This window comes from Rousettus aegyptiacus, unplaced genomic scaffold (assembly GCF_014176215.1).
Source record: "Rousettus aegyptiacus isolate mRouAeg1 unplaced genomic scaffold, mRouAeg1.p scaffold_m13_p_1, whole genome shotgun sequence".
Lineage (NCBI taxonomy): Eukaryota > Metazoa > Chordata > Mammalia > Chiroptera > Pteropodidae > Rousettus > Rousettus aegyptiacus.
In genome coordinates, this window is record NW_023416284.1 from 69000067 (window position 1) to 69024584 (window position 24518).

Genomic DNA, 24518 nt, shown 5'->3' on the forward strand with positions numbered 1-24518 from the left:
GTTATAATTTTCAGGGACACTATAACTGACACGTTCCATAAAGTCTGTTAGAAAATGGGAAGGTTCCTTAATATACGAGAATCAACAATTAGTAGTTAATACTTTGGTTTAAATCCTTGTCTCTTTTGCTAAAATGAAAATACCCAGGCAGATTCTCATATTGACCTTTTTCAATAATTTATACCTTGTAATGGATGTGTTTATCACATTCTTTCCTGAAAGCGGCCTTGACTGTGGATGACTGGAGACAGCAGAGGTTGTGCAGTTCATAAGCAATGAAAAGGTCATGAAAAGGGGAAAAAGAGAAGCTAACTGCTAAAAGAGGCAGACTGCATAATTTTCTACAGGATTGGGTCTGACTTTGAATTTATGGATAAAAATGGGCTTGACTGAGCTAATACATGAAGTGTGTGTGTTTCCATTATGATGTATTTTTCTCAACTGCCATGGAAAGACATGAGAAATAAAACACAAAAATATTTAATAATTCAGTATTTGCAAGTGTCCAGACTACTAAGCATATTAAAGAGTAATTGTTTAGAAGGGAAAAGAAATAGGTAAGAGATTTTATGAATACTTACTTACAATGAATCAGTTTTCAGAGGTTTATTTTTCACAAAAAAGGAGATACTCTCTTTCCCTATTTTAGATGACAAAAGTGAAGGACAGGCAGGTTAGAAAATGTGCCCAAAGCTTCACAGCTACTAGAGGAAAGAACACACATTCCAAGCCAGGTTCACTTGCACTGCAAAGCACTTGCTCTTTCTGAATTACATCATGCTGCCTACATATGTTTAACAAATCTGGATTACAGAAATGTTAGAATTGTTTTTAAAGGATGGGCATTTAAGAAGCTCTGGGTTGTGGTTTTCTGTGGCTGAAATGATAAAATGACGGTTTCCCTGAAACACTCCTTCCTCCCTTCCTCCCTCCATCCCCCTCTCCCACCCTTCTCCCAGCCCCCTACACACATCCCTGATAATGCTGGTTATTATGGCTGAGCCACTGAATTTATTTGGAGAAACCACTTTCTTTTGCAAAACAAAATATAGGTGGCAATAAACTATTTACCCAGATCTTTTAGTGTGGAGGGCTACAAGCATCATTTGAAACAAAAATATGACCCAGCAATACACATGAAAGTGAATTGTTTTGCTAATGTTAAAAGAAGAAAGGGGACAATGAATAAAACAGCGATAATAAAACTGAAATGAGACGGAAAGGAGGAAAGAAGGAACTCTGAGTATAAGGCATATGTATATATCACACAGAGAGCTGTTCTAGAAATGTTTATAAACAATAAATGTGGAATGAAAAGTTAAATAGCTGTGATATTAAGACTTTCCACTCTTGGGAAAAATATGGACACCATGGCCTATATTTGATTCTGACAAACATCCTATCTCATCTAACATTTAGTTATATTAACCATATAAGAGGCTTTCCTTTTATTATTCTATTTCTGCTATTTGAAAATAATGAGCTTAAATAGCATTTACACTGTCATTTTACTCTGTGTAGAGATTATTTTAATGAAGACTTTTAATGAAATAATTACTTTAGAAAAGACCAATTTACATTTGTATGTTTTATAAAAAAAAAAACTAAATCATAAAAATACTCTTTTAAAAGATAAATATCTCATATATTCAGAAGACATTAGCCTATTTGTCCTTTCAAGGCTTCTTCATGCTTTAACTATCTTTTGAAAACTGTAAGAGGCTGTGGAAATAAAAATAAGTTAAGAAGAGTAGTACCTTTCTTCATATGATGAATCTGCCTTTGCAGTGAAGGTCAAGTAGAGACTGTAAATAACTGAACTAACTTATAACTAGTAATATGCAGGTTGATCAACTATTATTAAAAATAGCTTTTTTTTTTAAAGCCAAAACAGTATCTTCAACTTAAAACTAATTATAGCATATTAGGTTAACTATGAAATGAGGAATTCTAAAAAGCAAACGTTCTCTTTCCATTATAAATGTGATGAGTCTTGGTGACCTTCTTGTTCACATTAATGCTGACAAACTGCATAATGCATGACTGCTCCACCATCCAGCCCCTCCCAACAGAGTTTCCTGCTTTTATTCCAATCAGTGTATCCTACGGCTACGGATATGGAGCAATACACATCGGTAAGGAGGGGTGGGGGTGGGTGGCAACAGACATCGGTCTGGACTAAAAGCAACCCTGAAGTCCTCTGGAAAGAGTAGAGGGCAAATAATTTATGGTAGCATAGAAGATAGCTAGGAAGTAATTCCTCAGTATGATCTTTATGATCTGAGAGAGAATCGAAAACAATAATACATGAGAGTGCAGTGCTATTAAGGAAAGCACTGGACAGTTTATTCAGACAGGTATGTGCTCTGCTGTCTGGTTTATAATTTAAACCAGACGTAAAACCCAAAAAGGTACGTTGGGATCATTACACTCTTGGTGAACTGGCATGAGGGCCACAGCAGTTGAGATAAACCTCTAAATATGGGGTTTCGGGGGAAAATGTGGACATTTTTAGGTCTTAGGGGGATGAGAAATATATTTTTCTGAATCAAATAATTAATGAGCCTTGGTTCCTACAACTATTTCTAGGTGTGAAGCCAGCCTAGTACTGAAATCCTTGTGCTTTCCAAGTTCCAAATGACCTTCGGTTAAATTTTTATAATGTGGTTCCTTTAAAATATATTTATGCTTTGCTATTAACATCATTACTAGTAATACAGTAAACAATAATAGGGGTGTTAATGGCATTATGTATGACTGTTAGAATTAAAATTAGCTATTCACCTCTATCTTTCCTCACACACTGTGAGTGTATTGAGACACAGGGCTGAACAATATCTTATTATGTTCCTAGTGCCTTCTATACAGTGACTGAATAAACAAATGTCAAGTTTTATAACATTTCTTATAATGACTACTGAGTCCCATTTATAATGCTGACATCAGGGCAAGACTTACTGTTTACAGACATCAAAAATCTGCTCTGTGACCCTAGGTGCAGTGTACAGAGGACATCTGATTTCCCCTAAAGTCAGAGTAAACACAAAAATACAGCCTAGAATGGAAGTTATTTTTCCCTGATTTGGAGAACCACATGCACGTCTGGTTGTCCTTCAGACAAGCTGGCAACATAAAAAAGTGTTTAAAATTCAATAATAATGTAAACGTTCATATATTCATGATAATGCCAAAACATAATAGCATAGGTTCATTAAACTGTTACAAATTTTAAAATCTCTTGTGTTTTTGTATTTATATATTTGCAAGAGGTTTATCTGGCATTCTGGGAGTTTACTGCATTTTGAATCAAAGTCTAATGATGACTTGTGAAGAAAGGAGAAAGCTGTCCAGTTTGCTACCGTGTCCATCTGTTCATGCCCTCCCTCCTGCATGGCACCAGTTCTCCAATGGAGAAGTGAAGCGCTGGCCTTTGAAAGCTGTCTTTCTGGCATGACTTCCTGAACTAATGAAATGTTTTGGTTTAAAAGTTCTTCCTTTTTCAGTCCTGTCCGAGCCTCAGGGTAAATGCCTTAATTTTCAAGAAGCACAGTCCAACAGTTTATATGCTGCTCGAAGGAAATTAAATTATGTTGTATTCACTAGCATAGGGTCCCTTACAGGGGAAAAAATAGTTTTCAACCACTGCTGTAAGCCTAGAGGGGATGTACATGAGGAGAGGAGCTTAGGCACCAGGAAACACATGTATTCATCATTTCGCTGTGACATCGGAGAAGGATGTATAACTGTGTAAACTCTTATGAACATAACAGATGAAATTCTGGAAAGTTTAATCAACAGAAATAATAGTATACATATTTTTATAGCTTTTGAAAGTTTCCAACACATGCGCGTTACCTCATTTGACTCTCACAAATAAAGGGATCATCTTCATTTTTCAAGATAAGAAGTCAGGTTAGAGGTTATTAAAGATATTTTCTTTTTAGATAAAAGCTCACTAATACTATATATCTCAAAAAATAGGCCAGCCAGTTTGAACCCATCTCCGATATCATCCAGCGAGTTGACTGGCAGAGAGCCAAGACATGAATCCCCCCTAATCACAGCGGAATCAGTGTTTTTCACAAATTCCTAGAATTACATCAGTGTTCTCATAGTTATAAGCCTGTTTATTATAGATTTTCTGCTTTCTAGTTTGTCAATGCAGTGTTCTTGGCGGTGAGTGTATTTTTTAAGTTAATAGAGTGAATTAAGCAATAATGGGATCTACACTATTAGAATAAGTAAAATAGCTTTAAAATAAGACATGGATGAGCTGAATATTTAATTTTACTGATTTTACTCCAAAAATGATTTTTTCCAGTTTTATGTAGAATATTACCTTAAACTCTTGAAATGTTAGATTGTGCTCATATCTTATATTTTATTCTATTGGCATTGCTTATGTGACTAACCTCAATGAAGTTACGTTTCAAATAGAAGCTGTAGTTTACTTATTTCTCAACAAAAACTATAATCATCTGCCTTGTTTCCCATGCATTATTTCATGATTGATTACTGTTACAGTGTGGATTGCATTCTGCATTCTGCAGTGCAAAACCATTAATCTTCACTCATTCTTCAATAGTATAATTCATTAAAATACATACTTTGAAATTGAGTCACATACAAGAAGATGTAACCACATGGGAATATGTGCTGTTATGAGAAAACATAATTAATAAAGCATAAAATATGTTTTAAGAAGTTATGGTTTTAATTTGCTACCTGAAGAAATATGCTCTAGCAATTTTGTACAAGGTAACGTCCCAGGAGAATTTAAATCCTCTTGCCCTCCCCTCTCTAGGTACTGAAAGGATTATGATTAATGCACTGCACACTAAATCTCTCTTAAATGAAAAAGGTCCTAGCAAATTTCGAAAATCAAGTTTAAGCTACTGGTAGGTGTGGCGGTCCTAAATCTGGAGCAAACTTTGTTTGACTTGTGAATTCCTATCTTGCCTTTCCTGGCCTCTCTCTTTTCTTTTCTGGACACCATTACACAGCAGGGGACAGAGTGTGTCAAAAGTGGGCCCAGCCAGAGGCAGCACAAAAGAGCAGGACCATGTAACCCCCAGAGACCCTAGCAAATGAATGACCTACATTCGATGCAAATAGTTCACATGAGAAAAAGTGAATCTGTGTTGCAGCTTGCGTTTAACCTGTATTTTAGGAGGCAATTAGAGAGAGATATAAAAGTAAATACGGGTAAGATAAGTATTACAGACATACATCACTCTGAATTCATATGAGATATCAGCAAAACTATATATGTTCATGTAAATGTGCACATGGTCTTCTTTCTCTTAATTTCTCAATCTTCATAAACAAATGTACTAGGAGGAGGTTAGTACAAGTAAAAACAGCATTAATGGGTCGCATATTAATATTTATGTTTTACTATATAAAGACCTTGCATACATTATGACTCTGTTCTGCAAGCTGAATGAATAACTAATGTTACATTATGTATGGGTACATATTAAACAGACATGTCTACACTTTCTTAGTTCAGGATATGATTAATGCAGCCTATCAGAAGCCAGATGGTGCAGAACCAGAACCATCAATCAAAATGAAAAGACCACTGCGTGCTATCCACAATGAGGTTCTCACAAATGGAGATTCTGTTCACAGACCCTAACTGGTAATAGGCAGAAAACGCCAAGAACATAGCTGCACTGTCCCACTGGGATAAAAAGTCGTAGCTCAGGCTCGGCTAGATAAAAAATCTGGCGCAGGAACATTCATTGCTGGAGCTCTGAGCAGCAGAGCTGGGAAAAACCGAACAAACTAAACAGCCTGTCCTTAAGATGGGGGAAAAAAAAATTAGAAGCTTTTTAATTATTTTAATAATGTTTGCACTGATGACAGTATCTGTCAAACAGTACCCATTTCCCATTTGATTTAGGATGGGACAGTGCCACATAGTAACAAAGCAGCTGCCACTGTCTGCCTGACACGTGAGTTGGCATCTTGTTTCTTTTGCACAGGCTTTATTATAAATAACCCCAAATGCTTTAGTGTTACTTTGCAGCCTTTCTCCATGGCTCCATGGGAAACAATTTCAGTCTCTGTTATATTTAATACTAATGACTATTTTGGGGGCAGTTGTAGGGAGAAAGGTGGTCAAAAAACGTTTCCTATTCCTTTAATAGCTTTACATAAAAATAAATAGAAACACAAGGTGCTTTGTCTTTATAAATGGATCATGTGTGCTTAGAAAATGTTAAATAATCCATATATCCTGTAGGACCTTAAAAAAAATTAAAACAAATATATATATTCCAATTCCTAATAGCCACAAAATACCAACTTAAACTTCTAATTTTGTGGTATTTTGGGAGGAATACAGAAGTGTAGGCAAGGAGACAATTCTAGGAAATAAAAACTTATTCCAGAAGAGTTATGTAACAAAATGAGATACTTAAATAAAAAAAAAAAACCCACAAATATAAAAGGCTACTGGAAATGAAAATATGTGGAAAACCTAAATGTGTTATCTAAAGATTTTTTTGCTTTAAGTTAAACATTATATTATGACCCTAATAATTTGACATGTGAGATAATTTGGGAAGAGAACAGCCTACTTTTGCTTTTTTAGCAATAATGAAAAAAGGATAATATGCATATTACTAGAAACATGACTAAGTAGAATGGCTGAGCTTAAGAGATTTTTTAAATTTTGGTATTTCCTTCTGTCTTCATTATGTTGTTCTAAAACAGACTGACATCCTAACTTAACATAAAATTTTGTTACTATCTTTTCCCTAGTAATATGAGCATTTTCCATGTTGTTATAAATTTTATGTAAATAATATTTACCATGATTTATATAACTTATATAACTAACTTCCTTATTGGTGAATACTTAAGTTTTCTCTTTCTCTATTTTTAACAACAACACAGCGAACATTTTTGTGAAAAGTGGTATTTTGGTCTTTAAGATTATTTCCTTAGAATAGATTTTCAGAAGCTGAATTGCTGAGCTTAATGATATTAACTGTAAGCCTCTTTCTAAAATTTATATTCTTATCCACCACTCAGTAGCCTCAATTTTAAAAACCCCTAAAAATTTTGTATGTGAAAATAACACTTTACTGCAATTTAAATTTGTATTCTTTTAATTACTAGTGAGGTTAAGCATTTTTCTGTGGTTAAACCAAAATATTTTTAAAGTCTTATTGATTTCTTAGAAAATATATTCTTCTTACTTACACATAAAAAGAATCACAAAGTACTTTGAATTCTGAATTTGTCTAATTACTTGAAAATAACATACGATATTCCTTTAAAATATTAAGAAATAAATTATTTTTCACTGATTCTGACCTTTCATACACTATGACTGTTTTGCAAGGTGAATGAAAACTAATGTTACATAATTAATGCAGGTCTCTGTTGAAACTACTTCAAATCAGTGAAATTTTAACATAAATAACTAAATGCTCTGAACTAAGCAATAACATTTTAGAGTAGCTGTCTAGTTTTTTATGTTCCCCCACCCCCCTAGTAACTCCCCCTCATGAAACATATCTGTTTTACTTCTACCAAAACTTTAATATTGGGTGGTTAGTATCTAGTTCCTTCTGGCTTGTTTATGGTGACTTTTCTGGCATACACATAATAATATGGACCACACCAAAGTAATGAAGATGCATCGTATGAAAGAAAAGTTGTAAGACCACGCTGTAAAAATGGTCCGACAAGAAAGTGGAAACTAAACTGACACAGAAACTGTATTTTTCTAGAACTAGATGTAACTGAGATAAACACCCAATAAGGCAGTACTTGTTGTGAAGAATTAGTATTTCCAAAACTCAGCAATGTTTATATTTAAAGCTGATGATAGAGTGAATAAAAAGGAGAGACAACCAGATTTTGAAAAATCTAGAGTCATTCAAATTTTTTCTGGCCCAGTCACAGTCTTTTTAAAAGAAAGTAATATTTACTACTTTTATTCCTCATTATAGGAATAATATTATATAAAAGCAACAATTCAGAAGCATAGATACATAACACTGGCATTACACTGAATATGCTGTTTACATAACTGCCTTTTGAACTATGGTATATCATAAGCACTACCCAGTGTCATTAATCAGTCTTTTAGTTACACTGTGGTGGCTCGTGCAGAGAGAAAACCAAGGATAAGAGGACTTACAGCATTGCTGACATAAGAGAAATCCAATTAACTGGCAGGTCCTTTTTTCCAGGCACTGGTGATTTCTGCCATACCTTCCACTCACCACCCCGCTTTCCCAACCCTAGTTACTGTATTCCTTGGGTGCTGGCTATGAAGAGGTCTTTCAAGGAGCAAAGAAACTACCACCAGCTTAGACAATTCTTTGGCTTTCTACCAACAGAAAGTAAAAAGGGCAAGCTAAATTTGCTCTCTTTTACGAGAACCTGCAGCAGGTCTACATAGCCCAAGAGTGGTAGTGTATTATGCTGAACCGCTGTAATTTCTCCTGTGATCTGTATATGTGGCCTCTGATAAGAGCCCTGAAGCTTGGAAATTCACATTTAGCAGAGAAAATAAGTTCACATCAATCTCAGGGGCTTAAAAATGGTAAATCCAATGCATTAAAAGGTGGAGTGTATTGGAGTTTTGAATCTCAGAATAACTGAAAAAAAGGAGTTTGTATTTTGTAGAATGCAAATATTCAAAATCAACAATGACTATTAAAAAATTAAATTTATAATAACCCCAACCCCCTTCCCCCAAATCCCCCACAAAACCACAAACACAAAACCCCAAATACCTTGTGATGAAATGAAAGGCCTATCAGATTTAGCAAACCTGATTTTAAGGCATAGTTTTATTATTAATTTAGCCAACTGCCTGTAGAACTTAATCACTGTGGGCCTGGGTTTCCATGTTTAAATTAGAAAGAAAAAAGAAGGGACTGTATTGAGCTGATCTTAGTGGTAACATTCAATGATTCTAAATATATAACCCTATGACTTTGATTATTTAAAGAAAAACGATTAAAACTTATCCATCACCAATTTATCAGCATGTAAAATATTGTAGGTAATTTTATTTTGGGTTATATCTAGAGTTATCAGTGTAATTATTCTGTCCCTTCCTGCTCCCCGGGTAAACTGAAGTTAGAATTTAAAGACAGTGTCCTGTAGGACAATACTGTTTGTATAAGGGAATGACTGGACTATATCAACTAGTCTATGATATGTTAATGAGTCTACCACACATCTAAGAAAAATTCTAAGGTGCAGGTACTGTCAGTGAAAGTGTGAATTATAAGACCTCCTTTGGGTTCACACATGTTAGTTAGCTTTATGACCCTTCCCATCACAGTTTTTTCACTCTTATGATATCTTAGAGTGCCTTAATGCTATTCTAAAATGACTTAAGAATAATTTAATCTGCTTGGAGAGAGCCAGAAGATATTGTCATTTGTCTTCTTTAGATTTCTAGCTAGTTAAATTTTTATCTAGTTGCAGGACTTTGGTGATATTTTCTACTACCCAATCGTATGCATGCTTTAATCACAATAAAATTACTTCACTGCTAATATTCTTTTCCAGATATCTAATTATATAAATGTTTACTGATGGAATTAATAGTAACTATTATTATAACAACATTTATTAAGCACTTACAACATTCAGAGCACTGTATCAATCTCTTTAACACACATTCTCTTTCTTATTCCTTATAGCCCCATAGGGTAGGTACTATATTTTTAATCTCCATTTTAGAGATGAGAAAGTTGAGCTCAGAGAAGTTAAGGAAATTGCTAATTTAAGCAAAAAGCTAAGCAAATTACAGAACTAATAAATGACAGATTAAAACCCAGGCTAGAGTGCTTCTCCATTGAAAACCATCCAAGATAGTTGTAAAGCTTATTGGGTTTTGTAAATTTTATGGTACAATGAATGGTTCATTATGCTGTCCAATGCCCCTAACAAAAAGATTGATGGGATATATTCTATTTAGAGATTTGCCTTAAGAAAAGGTTGTCAGTCCTCTTGAATGATATATTTTCTGTTATTACAAAATGAAGCTGTGCACTTAGCTGTTTGTTTGTTTGCCTCTGCTTCCCTGGAGCCCCGCCTTTTACTCTCAAATACAGCAATGACTCAGATTTTTTGAGTGAACAACAAAGTTCTTATTATTTGTCCAAAAATATCTTATGAGGTACTTGTTCTATAAGCCACTCTGAGGCTTTAGACAAAAACAAAAATAAAACCAAAAGATGTTTTAAGTAATAAAGACAATGTGTTAAGTAAACTAGAATTACATTTTTAATTATAATAATATTTTCTTTGGCCAGGTAAACTCAACCTGATGGTGTAAGGAAAAAATAAATAACCATTAACTCTGCTTTTTATTTTATAATTTAACATGTATTTTTCTCACTTGATACAATGACTCCGTGAGATAACTAAGACAGGTATTACTTATAGCTACATCAAACAGATAACAAAATTGGTGATCAGAGAAAATAATATCAAAAGTCAAGAGAAAACATCAATTTGAAGTCAGTTCTTCAGACTCTATTATACCATACTTCTAATATTTAGTGTAGTGAATTTTATTATTTGTAAAAAAATTAAACTCATAAATTCTGAGAGTGATTTCTCATATTGCTTATAAAAACAGAATATAATATAACTACTTTTTCTGCTTTCACGTCACTAGAAATTAAAATGTTCCAATATGACTCAGCAGTTTTACTAAATATACCTAAATGACATTTCAAATTAAACATATATTGCTCAAATGTTGATGAAATGCTATAGATATATACTATTTTTACAAATGGCATTATTGTGAAGATTTGTTGTTGTCCTTTCTATATTTGACTTTTACTCCTTGGGGAAGTCACCAGCCCGTGCTGTAGCCAGTATGGTGAGTGAGTTAGCTGCATCCCTGGCATCTGGGGCGAGAACTCCCACTGGCTTAAGTCAATCAACACATTAACCCGCAATTCAGGGAAGAACACATAACTCAAATCAATCAGTTTTGATGGAACTTTGGTTAGATTTTCTAGGACAGTGGCCTTCTCTCTTCTTTATATTTGGCAATATGAGGAATGAGGAGAATGGCTGTAGCAGCCACTTGGCTAACTCCAAGGAAGTGAGCCTGAGGAATAGTTGATGTATCAAAATTGCCAAGTGATTAAAGCAAAGACTGTTCCTGGTGACTTCACTATATCTATCCTGAATGAAGTCTTGCTTAATGCAAAATCTACCTTGGCAGTTCAATTAAGGAGGCTAATAAAGTATAAATATAAACTGTCTTTTTAAGCCAGCATGAGTTGTGTTATTCAAACGTAGTCCTAAATAGAATATCTAGTAAGTCAATTAGAACCCTTAGGGATATGTCACATGATGTTATTAAGTACATATAGGTAAAACTAGAAACTCAAAATGGTAATACTCAGGTCTGCTGTTTGAGTAATATAAACAGAAGAACAGTTTACGAAAGGCAGTGTGTGTGTGTGTGTGTGTGTGTGTGTGTGTGTGTGTGTGTACATGCATGCACATGGTATAGGTAGCGGAGAAGCAAGAGGAGGTCTAAGGAAAATAATAAAGGTTTAGGATAAGAGCCAGGAAAAATGGAAGAAGGAGCTGACAGGGGATGCAGAAAAGGATTAGGGTTGAGGGCTCAGCTGAGATGGAAATACATCACTTTATAATGAAGCCAATTAACATAATTTGCTCATTCAGAACATTTGGAAGCAATGTAACACACACAGACACACACACAAGTTGTACAGACATGTGGGACTCAAGCACCAGCATATTTTAAAGCACCCCAGGTAATTCTAATGTGCCATCAAGTTTGTGGACCTCTGGTACAGAAGGGACACCACTCCATTATGAGGAGCTTGTATACTCTTCATATAGCTGCAAAAGAAAGCAAACCCTGCTTTTGAATCATTCTCCTTAATTCTATTAAGTGTAATATAACTGAGGCTAGAAAAGATGCAGATTAATTTGAAATATGGAAATCCAGTAGAACGACTGCTTATCCACACAAGCTTTTTAATTTTCCTTATGTGCATGAAATACAAAGAATGCCTCAAAGACACATATTCAAGAGTACCAACATGAGAGACAGTCAGATTTAAAAAAAACCATCATGTTCATTCCTTAAATTAACTTTTATTGCGCATCTACTATGTGTCAGCTACTGTACTAGTCCTCAGAGCTACAGACTTGACCCCGTCCTTACCAACACTATCCTTGTCCTCAAAAAGTCCAGAGTCATCCAGGGGAGACAGAAAGACAATGTGGTTGGGGGAGCACATAAAAGGGACACTTAAGCCTAGAGCAGGCAGGGAGCAGAAGACAGGGATGGCTTTCCGGAGGGAATGGCTTACCTCTGAGTTCTTAAGAGAAAATATGAAACAGGTGAATGAGATAACAGTAGCTTCCCAAAACAGAAAACAGCCTGTACACAGACACAGAGCAGAGAGAGAGAGTGTGAGGTATCTGGAAAAGGCACAAGATTTGGTAGGGCTGGAGTAAAACATGAAAGGGAAGAAACTGCTAGCCATGAAGAGCCTTATGTGTCATACTGGGGCTTTCCTCTGTAAGTGACTGAGGACTGAGGAAGTGTCTTACGCAGGGGATTAACACAATCTGAATTGTGTTTTATAAATATCAAACAGTGGGAGAATGGATTGAGGTTTGGGCAGACAGTGAGAATGCAAATAAGAAAATCAGTTTGAGACAGATGAAGAAGTACAGGAGAGAAGTGCCAAGGGCCTGCACAAAGGGGACTGCAGTGAAGATGATGAGGTCAAATCCAGATAAATCAAAGGAATAGACTTAGAAAAATTGGACCCATCAAAGTAATGGGTAAAGAGAGAGACAGAGAGGGGACTCCAGGATGACATGTGGCCAAGTAGCTGGAAAGGTGTGTTAATATTCATCCAGGCAGTGATACAGAGCATATGTGTTGAGGGGAGAGGGTGGTGAAGTAGAGAGAGAATGAGTTCAGCCCTGCATACAGTGGGGCTGAAGTACCACCCAAAAGAAGATGCGCTGGAGTGTATCGCATGTATATTTGGTTGCGTGGGAGCAGCCATGCGTGCTCAAGGAACAACACTATTGTGGATGGAGAACAGCAACATCAAAGAGGGACAAATCAGGAGAAGCCTGGAGGGAGAGATCAGGGGGTGAGAATAAACCGTGGTAGAGAACAGTACACTGACGCGCATGTACTGTGTTACTAACCTGCTACCCAAATACGATGAAAGTATACACATAGATAAGTGCTTTTGCAATGCTTGAGGGAAATTTGAAATACATGTTTTTTACATAATCAAGATTTATTATGAATACTTAATTTGAAGATTTTTCATCGATGAGTTAAGACTATTTGTCTTTATGCAGAAATGAGTACATTTCCAAGTTATAACTGAAGTGAAAACTGGTGAATGTTTAAGCCTACCAAGTACAAAAAGGGAATGTTGAATCACTAATCAGACCTGAAATGTTAGCAGCTGCTGACCTTCTGGGGCACGAATTCAGCGATAGCTTGGCAGAAATTTTAACTTGTTCTAAGTCTTACTACAGATTGCGAAGTATTTCAGTAGGAGGTATTAATTAGGTTTGCCTCAATTTTTCATAGCAAATTTTCAAGTGTTGTCCTTATCTTCTTCAAGTAAGTAAAAGGTGTGAATGTGAAGTCAGATAAACACATCAGCAAGCAGGTCTGTGATAAAAGTGAACTTTTATAACATGTGGGAGTGACCTTCACACACGTTGTGATGCTCACACAAGAACAAGCAGGCTTCCGCTCCTTCCACAGAGGGCCCAACAACAGGGACATGCCATATTGATTTAACAGACAGGTTAAGTTTTCAACAAGACGGTGACTCAAATCCTATCAACTACATTAATTTTTGAATATACTTGAAGCCATTCAAAGAATTTTAAGGCCACTTATAAGATGGGAAAAAACAGTATTAGCCAGAAAATATGGGTATTTGAGGAGAATTAAGTTATTCCAGCTAAGTTTGATATTAGCCAGAGTTTATATTTTAGTCACAGCGTGCATATCTATCTACCTACCTACCTACCTACCAGTCCATCTATCCACCCACCCCACTCACCCTTCCCTTCCTTTCATCCATCTACATACTTTATAATATAATCCACATAAATATTTACTAAAAATACATATTCGAAGTCTATATTTCATATCTCTTTTTAAAGTGACTAAATCAGTATTACATTTTAAATTCTCAGGTTCAAAACAGAGAGAACTATGCAGCATGGAAATATTCAAATACATATCACCAAATAAAAGAAAGCAAAGCCTGTAGAGCCAAGCAAAAATACAAAAATTCAAAAAGCAGAGTATAAAGGATACAGACTTTATGGAATAATGAAGAGTTTCCAGAGTTCATATCCTTATAGCCAGGAAAGAAAAACTCATGAGAGTTTGTGTTCAGTTAAAAATTATTACGGTTCATTTGAAATAAAAGGTCTTATTTCCTTATTTTTCTGTAGTGGACATACATACAGGATAGCAAGAGTTGAAGACTAGATCAGTTGTAAAAACAATATTTTACAAATGCAAACTCTAAAACGTAGGACAAAACACAAATCTTAAAAATTCTTGTTAGATTACATGAAACATATGATTACATGAAACACATTTTAATGTTCAGAACAAAGTATTCGACGATATTCCGAAATTTTTTATTCAGTTTTGGGGTTTATAAGCAAAGGTTTTTTTAAATGTTTACAGCGAGTTCCACAGGGCTCAGTTATTTTAAAAAAACCAAATCATGTTGCTGGTGATAAGGTCTGGAAGCTCTGGTGAGTATGGAGTTGGGAGTGGAGCTGAAGACCACAGAACTGTGAGAGCTTCAACCAGAGCATCTCCTACTCAGGACAAGTGAAGGTTTCTATGTAAATCTCTGCTGAAGTTTTACAGGAGGAAGTAGATTAACTTCTCTAATCGACAAATTTTTATAGAGTACCTCCCATATGCTAAGCACTATTTTAAGTGTTGGGGAAACAGCATTAAAAGACAAAATCCCTGCTTCCATTCTAATAACCATAATTTTACATTAATGATAACAGCATCTGTTATTTATTGAGAATGTACTATGTGCTGAATACTAGTGGTAGAGCTGACATTCTAGTAACTACCATTTTACTGCAAGAATTATAACAGACATTTATTGAGCACTCTATGTGCTGCGTGCTATGCCAGAGGCTCTCCATTTTAGCCTTCCGACACTCCTATAAGGCAAGTACTAGCAAATCTCATTAATTCTAAAATATACATTTCTTCTTTACAATTTTGGCACCTCTCAATTTGAGATATATCTCCTTATCCAGGGCCCCTGCCTCCCCGCCACCTGGGCTGCACAGCAGGAGGTGAGCGGCAGGCAAGCCAGGAAAGCTTCATCTGTATCTGCAGCCGCTCCCTAGCGCTAGCACCACCGCCTCAGCCTTACCTCAGATCAGGCATTAGAATCTCATTGCTGATCTCTGGTGCCAAAAAATGTTGGGGACCGCTGTCCTAATCAATGGTGTCTCAACATTATAATGGGCAGTCTCATTTTAATTAGTGGCAAGTCATAATTAATAGTGTTATAGAGTCTATTAAATATTATTCTTACGTTACAGAGGAGAAAACAGAGGCAAAGAAAACTTAAGTATCTCGGCAAGTTCATACAGCTGGTGTGTGTAGGAGTCAGAACTTAAAGTTTTGAATATGAAGGTAGCTACATAAAACCAAATACCAAATTATTCTATTTTTATGGCTATTCCTAATAACTTGAGTTTTTAAAACCATAATAAGATACCCTTTTTCCTTAATAGGAAAGGATTTTAAAAGTTAGTTTACAGAGTGTGTAGGGGAGGCTACAGGGAAGGAAGCACTCTTTTACACTACTGATGGAAATGTACATTGGAATATTTTATTTCCTATCATCATTTAAAATGCACACACCTATGATCCTGCCATTTCACTTCGAGAAATTTATCATATAGTTAATATTTACACATGCATGAAATGGTATATGTCTGAGCTTATACAATGAAGCATTGCCTATAAGATCAAAAGATCAGAAGCCACCCAAAGACCCATCAATAAGAGTCTGGTTAAATAAAGATGGTAAACATCTGCTAAAGAGTATAAACATCTATTTAAAACAAAAGGAAAAAAAAGTAAAACAAAAGGAACAAGGCAGCTCTTCATGTCCTGACATTATTTCCAAAATATGCTATAAAATGAAAAAGCAGCAGAAGAATTTGTAGTATGTTAATATTTGAATTAAAAAGCATGCTTGTATCTATATAAAAACACATGTAGGTATGTGTTTGTATACGCAAAAAATAACTCTAGAGTTATACACACAAAATCAGAAATAGCTGCCTCTGGAAAGGGAAGCAGGGGTCTGTAAGATAGGGATAGGAGAGAGATGTTCTTTGGATATGGTATTAAGTTCAAGAATTACTATTTTACAATTAAAAACAAAGAACAAAGCTAGTACATGCTCTCATAGCTGTGGTCATTACTACCAGAACATTCCAACTATGTAGCAACATGGACAGAACCCCAACTGGGAATTAAAGGACTAGGTTTTAATCCTGTATTTGTATGGGATGATGGGTAAGTGCTTTTTATAGTTATAGTATTCAGATCAAAAGAGAAATAAAATATATCACATTCATATATACAAAACATTCTAGTCCATAATTCAGGGTCTTTCTGTGGAGGAGGAGAAAAAGACAAGACTCCTGTCCTAAAGATAATCACAGTGTAGTAGATAGAATAGTTATGTCAATAATAAATATATAACAGGCAAAATAATTACAATGCAATATTTGTTGCCATACTGCCTAAAGGATTATGAGCATCTATCCCAGTTATTTTGCCTGTCCCCTAGGAAAAAAACTCACATTTCTTAAATAGAACTATAAAAGAATTTTAAGACTATGATAAGTCAAATAACTAAGACATATGCATGTTATTGTGGTAGCATGAGAACAATTCTCTGTGTGCATCAGAAAACAAAGAAGGTGAAATTAAACTGGGTCTTAAAGATGAGTCTGGCAGGACAAAGGGGCCCTCTCCTTATCTACGCAGCAGAGGCGGGATGGGGCGGGGGTCGGTGGGATTACATGAGCTCTAAGGACCTTCCCAGGTCTGTAGTTTAAGACCAAGGAAAAATGGACAAACTTAGTGGAAGGAAAGAAAATATGAGAATGTACCATGTTGAAGATCTGAAGAATTATACTCTCAAGTAGAAACAAAATGGAGAGTAAAAAGCAAGAACATCTAAGAAATTGAGTGTAGAAATGAAAAAATATGTGCATTAGTAACAAATATGAATACAAAAAAATGGATAGGGGAAGATAATTAGCTGAAATTGAGAGACAAAGTTAAAAAAAAAAAAAGGAAAAGAAAAAGAAAGTGCGCCATGGCAGAGGAAGGGAGTAAACTAAAAACTTTAACTATTATCAACTTAAAACTTTGTTTTAAATTAAGTTAGAAAACAAGAGTGTTGATGAGAATAAAAAGTAGGGAATCAAAACAATCAGCTTTAAAATTATCCTTGTCCAAAAAACATCTAAATTGAATTAGAGAAAATTCCTGTTTTATGCATAGCAGCTGGATTATTATGCTTTACAGTGATTAAAAATGAAATATTCTCCTTCTTACCCACGTGTGTTCCACATAATAGAGTTAAATTAAAAATAAACTGAGTTTATAAAACTCCTTTATTTTTATTCTACACATGTGGATTTAAAATATCTCTGGAATGCTGAAAGGCACCCAAAGGTGCAGTGTTGAATAGTGGAAAGTATTAACATTCATTAGGAAAAAGTGGTTGACTTACTTTCTTCCCATATGCTAAAACCTTAGTTTTCCAATGTCGAGAGAAGAGTGTTAATGTGCACATTAAAAAAGCACAGTCGATGCTAACTGTAACCATGTCTTCTGGATCTTGCACAAAAACCCGAGGGAGAATATATTATTGGTCCATTGAAATACTCTCATTTCACTATTCTTTGTTAACAGAATTCTGGAAATTCTGCAGGTTGGAATCTGTATGGAAGGTAGGTAATCATATAAGACCGACCCAGAGCCTGGGGCATTTCAGCTGCTGTAAATAATATGCTGAGGAAGACACAGGCCAGGCCTGGGGAGCCTATTCCACAATCAGCATCAACCCACACTCCACCAATCACAGGACTCTCGACAGTCTTAAAACGTGAACAGTGGAGCTAAAGAAGAAAAAAGCAATAATAGCTTCCTCATTTCTCTAATGGATGGCTACATTACTTGTTTTAAGCACCACTAGCATTCCCGTTGCTCAGTACATCTCAATAAAAATAACTTCAGCTACAAAGAAGTCATTAATTATATTTTATGATAAAATTTATTGCTGAGAAACAAAGTATATTTTTCAGGGGGAATATAAAAATCCTTTTTTTCTTGAAAATAAGATATGGACACTTTTTAATTTAACTTCTTCGCGCCTTCTAAGCAATTATCCAGAAAGATTTCTCATGTTAAAATGTCATGAGATTTTAGAGAACTAAAGTCAAATGAAGATCAAAGTTTGATCTTCTGAATTCGAATAGTAAATGTTTGAAAACTAAATGTGACATAGGTGTCAATCTTTGACCAGGAGGCCAGGTACATTATATAAGCATGAAGTGAGGAATAGGAACAAATTTTCTCAGGTCCTTCATATTAAATACAGGGGAGGCTTTAAAATAATTTTTTACTTCTTTCCATTTTGAATGTTTTCCTTTTCATCTTTCTGTCTGTTTGCTGAAGTGAAATATGTAATGGGCATGCAACAAGGGTTGCCAGATAATAACGAGATACACAGTTACACATGAATTTCAGATAAATGAATACGAATTTTAGTGTGTGTGTGTGTGTGTATGTGTGTATAACACACAGATTGTATAGTACCATACTTATCCTAAAAAAAAAAAAAAAATACTCATTGTTTATCCGAAATTCAAATTTAACTGGGTGTCATATTCTTATTTGCTAATTCTAGCAACCCTAACAGCTCAAGTGGATTGTGTTCTAGCCAAGGTTGTCATCCCAATGGGGATGGGAAAGGTTGGTAAGCGGCGGTGCATATTGGCGGTGAGACATCAACAAGGGTTGGGCCAGGGTATGAGAATGGTGACAGATTTTAACTTGGTGCAAGGAGTGATGATAGAGGACAAGCAGCGGGATAGTTGTTGAAGCAGTGGAGGATAAGATGTCCAGGCATGGGTGGTGCATACATGTCCCCTGGCTCTTCATGTGATGCAGTTCCTCTGTCCCCCTTTGCTTGGTTCTTCATTATACTAGTGAATTTCATAGAGGCAGTGTATTACCAATGACAGGAAAAACTTAGAATTTTTAGACTGAATAAATAATTTGAAAATACAGTAACTGCCATATCTATGTAGATCTTCTTCTGATTATTTAATCAATGCTTTTATACTGATTGTTAGCAAGGGATTTGATCATGAACTTTGCTTTTTCCCTATTAGTAACATTCCTGGTGTGCTTGGGTGAGGAGGCAGAGGGAAGATAATATGCTACTAAATATGCTACATTCTTGAACAATGACCTGGGATACTTTTTGTCTTCTGAATCATGACCCCACCTGCCCATAAAAGGAATCCCAAGTGCTAGCTAGTGTCCTGATAAACAGAACAGGACAGCATTCTGCCTGTTTCTAACCTGCCCGGATGCCATTTTCCCATTTCCCTGTATCTTGACTTCAGTTGATTCTCTCCTTAATCTTTCTCACTCTTTCAGGCTTTTAGGCTGACTCACCCTATTACTCTGGCTTAGACACCCCCTGCTGTGTTGGCCCTAAAGAATTCCAATCCTTTGACTGGAACCACTGTGCTGCCAACCTGTCTCCCCTACCCCCCACAGAGGGGAATTAGGGAGGAAAGCAAGTCAGACAGGGCTCTATTAGAAACAGAGGGCCTGGCAGTTCCTAATTGTCCTCATCTGTTAGTCTCTGATAATAAGACCTGATGTCCAGCTTAAATCAAGTTTCCTTTGCCCCAGGCTGATGGTGAGTTAATCAGGTGGGGGAAGAGCTGAGGTATGGGTGGTGGTTTTTAGGATAAGCTGGGCTGCTTTACTGCCTGCTTACAGAGCGGCCATTCAGTGAATCCTCAGTGTTCTTCCCCTGTCTCTATCTGTCCTCTGCCTCTCCTTACTCCTTCTCACACCTCCATTTCTATGTAAGTTTACCTATTAAGATTTAGATTTGGGATTGGGCAGAGAGAGGTAAGGTAAGAAGGCCCCCTTAAGCTTGAATTGTGTTTGTCAGTCCACCTTTTATTACAGTGGTTTACACTGAATTTTCAGCTACTGGTGGCATACGGGTGATGGATGTGGACGGTGGAGCTAGACAGCTCATAACTTGTGAGTTGTGTGACCTTGAGCAATTACTTAATCTTTCCATGTCTCAGTTTCTTCATCTGTAAAATGGGAGATAATAATAGTACTCATCTTACAGAATCTGTTAGAAAGATTAAATGAGTTATTACACATGTAAAGCTTTGAAGATAGTGCCAGTTAATGGTGTGCTTTAAATAGAATAACAATAATAATAATCCCATCAGATTTGATTCTCCTTGTTAATCCTCACGGTGAGTGCCAAGAGAATTCTGGCATCTATGTGTCCCTAGATATATCATTTTAACAACACTAATATCTCTACCATTTACACAAACTTCCAATACCACCCATCCTTGCATTTACAGTAACAAAATAAACTAACATATAAAAGATGTTTAATTTTTAGAACAATGCCATGTTAGAAGGAAAAGAGGAAAAAACATAGGTTAATATCAAAGTTAGGCTCAAACATGATCTGCTACTCAACTTGAATCATAGGCTGAGGAATGTTAAAAATGAGGATAGTGCTTTTGAATCAGGTTGGCATAGATTAGAATGCAAAAGAGTAGCTGAAGTTATTTACTTTTGAGGCAGGAAACAGCTGAAATGGGCCTATATCTTCCGTACAATTATATGGTCACCTTGGGAGGAAAGATACTTTAACAAATGAAAGCATAGATTTTAGACCAAGAGAGCTCCTTTACTTAGCATGTCCTTTATTTTGAGGCTGAGTTATTCATTTGGCTTTAGCGTGAAGTCAATGGGGCCAATAAATGAGTTTAATATTTACTGAAGTGCTCACTTTCGTGTGTTTCAAGGCCATAACCTCAGCATGGTTTTAGTATGATATGGGAAAATATAACAATAAGGGAACTCAATCAGACATTTATCCAATTGTTCCTGATATTTAGCAACACCCCCAAAATTACTTTTTAAACATTTTTTAGTCTTTGCCAAAGATGGGGAATAGAGTTAAGTGTACAAATGGCTTTGGACAATCTGCTGCAGAGAACTGTTTTAAGCATGGCATAAACATGCCAAATCAATAACTTGTTTCTTTATCTGCATGTGCCATGAAAATCTGGCTATCATAGAGTGCCGGATCCATTAAAAACTGAATTTGCTATTTCCAGACAGCAGATAACTCAAGGCTCAACAGGGCCAGCAGGCAGTAATCCAAATTCCCATCTCCCTCTCTAGAAGAACAACTCAAAGCACTCTGTTGCTACATTACGTTACTCAAAGCACAGGGGATAATGAAGGCTTGATAACACTGTGGCTGCCTCAGGATCGAGTCAAATGGCCATTATTCTTCAAACATAAAGAGCTAGATAAAGTGACTTTTGTTACCTTAAATCACTAGACAAAACTGATGAATGGAGAAATGTAAATCACTATATGATTTCCGGAATGAAACTGCTCCTTTTGCTTAAGGTATGATATATGTATTTATGAAATTTAATGTTAGAGAGACTATTAGTCTCTTAGGGAAGAATGGACAGTAGTAGAAACCAAGACTTTTTCCCCTAAGACTTCTGAAATAGATTTTTGCTGTATGCATCTGTCCAAACAGAGCTGCAGGAAATATTTTATACTTTTTATTATATAATATTTCACCGTATACTAGCAGATATGAATTCTCAGACACATTTGTATTAACAACAGTCCTTATGGTAGTCTTAGAAAATGTGGGTTTTAGAAATACATAACAATATTTTTTGTATATTTAATACTGCAATTAAAAACGCATTGTACTGATACATTAACATAATTATTCCACTCAAGTTACTCCTAGAGTAATTTTTAAGATAAAAATATCTCGTAATAATTCTCAAAGACTTTTAAATACCTTTATAGTATCTAATTATATGAGCAATTTGAGAGAATATTGGTTCTATCCTCCTCGGCCTTTATGCTCACACATTTTTTTGTCCTTTACCCAACTACCAACACATATTCAACCATTCTTTCACTGTTTCTCTTTTTCAAAACCACTCTCTGCAGTAATACTTCATTTATCCAACCTTATTAAGCACCAGCTGTTCTTAAGCGTTTTTAAGATAAATAAAATTTATTCTTAAAATATCAATGTTTCTAAAAATAGGTTATACACATCTCTACTATTTAAAACAAAACATGTTTTTTATTTTATTTTATTTAAAAAAAATTTTTTTAATGCAATTTAGGCCCAATTATTTTACCTCAGGACTACTAAAATGTATAGGGATATTTGGGTATCTGGGTCCAAATTAAGTGATTTTGGGCAGCTGCACTTTCAGAGTTCCTCTGTTAATGACATAGTTTTTATGGTCTTGGCCTTGCCTTCATTTAGAATGCTGCCACTTCTTAATGGAGCTCTGACTTCTTGAAGCAATAACCACCCTCTTTTTAACTGCTGCTAGGGTTGAATGTGGTTTGGGAAACCAGGCATCTTTGTTTGTTAGAACTATTTTTGTTTTAAGTGGACTGCTTGTGGATGGGGGACTGAAGAAGTAATGAGGTGGGGAGAATTAAATAGTAATTTTGACAGTCTGGGCCCAGGCTGGCTTACTTGCAGGTTTGAGCTGTGTTTTATAGAGCTGAGATTGCTACACAAAAGACCTCTGGCTGAATGAAACACTAATATTCATTTTCTATCTATTCATATGCTAACTTTTCAAGTGTATTCATACATAGCTGGTTTTTTTTTTTTTTTTGGCACATATAATAAATTTGTTTATAGTTCAACTGATATATGTCTGTGTATGCAGAAATATTATTAAAATAACATTAGCCACCAAAAGAAAAAGTTTATTTCGGCAACCCAGGAGCTATACAATAATATTACTTCTCAGGTGTATCTGCTGATTTATGTGTACAGATGTAGAAAATTATTAAAATAGCAATAGTCACTAAAAGAAAATTAGAAGCCTACTTCACAAAATTCAGAAACTAAATAGTGACAACCTGTTAAACATTCACTTTTAATGGTTGACTATGTATTAATTCACATAGACTAAGCGTGTTTAGGAACTCTGTCAACTTTGCAGATGGTAAAAACCACTATAAACCTAAAGAGAATTTTGTAACTCTTTCCTTCCAAGCATTTTCATATTTTATAATAGCTTTTAGCATTAGCAGATTATAAACATCTGTATTTAGCTAATAAACCTAGATTTCTCCCTGAACACCTAATTCTGATAAAATGTAACAAGAAAGAAGTGAGGAAGGAAATAAGAGACATCTTTTATATGCATAGCAATATTTTCTTCAGGACAAAGACAAAAAGCACATGCTAATTTGCATAATTTTAATAAAAGTGTTCTAATTATTGCCGCTTTACTTATCCTTGAATTAGCCAAAGGAAAACTCAACTCTGGGTTGGCTTCTGTTACCTAGAAGGCCTCCGGCCCTAAACCTTTCCTGGTAGTTAGTATGATGTGTTTTTAGAAATTACAAGCGATGTTTATTATGTGTTTATTAAAATAACTGAAGATAGAATATAAAACATAATCAGATTACCTACTGCTTTGGATTCTCTTTACCAATATTCCCTTTTATTAGGTCAGATAAGTGGGAATTAGCTTTGGTCAAAGCCTTTCTGTATAAGTCTATATTATAAGGACTCCTGAAAAACATATTTTTAAAATAGACATGGAACCACAGAGGTAACAGTCCAAAATGAAATTCTTCCAGTCTCCAGCAAATTTGTCTTAGAGTATAAAAAAATAAATCAAGTATTTCCCTTAATACTCATTCTGAGTGCACATTTTGCTCTAAGCTTTGTTTGCTTTTGGTAACAGCATTTAAGAGAAAACCAACTGACCATTAACAACCTAAACAATCACTTTAGAATACTAATAAGAAGTGCACCTGGCCTGAGCCAAACAACACAGTTTGTTTAACCTGATGACTTTCCTGTGTCTGGGGTTAGGCAGGAGCAATCTTGGTTGGGGGAAGGAAAGAACAGCAAATATAACTGACTCCCTGAGAACAAAACGGTTGCACTAACCACCCTTTGAAATTACAACTGTTTTAACAGTTTCTAGTAGGCAAGGCTATCATTTAAGTGACCCACTATAATATGGGATGAAGCCCCAGGAAATTATGTCAACTTTAGAACAGGAGTTGTATTTCTGAGTTTACTCAGCATAATGAA

At 35.5% G+C, this 24518-nt stretch overlaps 1 protein-coding gene and 1 long non-coding RNA gene across 9 annotated transcripts in view; one reads left to right on the forward strand and one right to left on the reverse strand.

Annotated features, from left to right (window-relative positions):
- Positions 1–24518, reverse strand: part of CDKAL1 (CDK5 regulatory subunit associated protein 1 like 1) — a 626461-nt gene that overhangs the window by 152726 nt on the left and 449217 nt on the right. The gene's annotated exons all lie outside the window — the stretch shown is intronic.
- LOC118609943 overlaps positions 19784–24518 on the forward strand; it is a 102654-nt gene continuing 97919 nt past the window's right edge. For all 6 annotated transcript variants that reach the window (XR_004953514.1, XR_004953512.1, XR_004953505.1 and 3 more), the window contains exon 1: positions 19784–20048. This is a non-coding gene — a long non-coding RNA (uncharacterized LOC118609943). The remainder of the gene's footprint in view (positions 20049–24518) is intronic.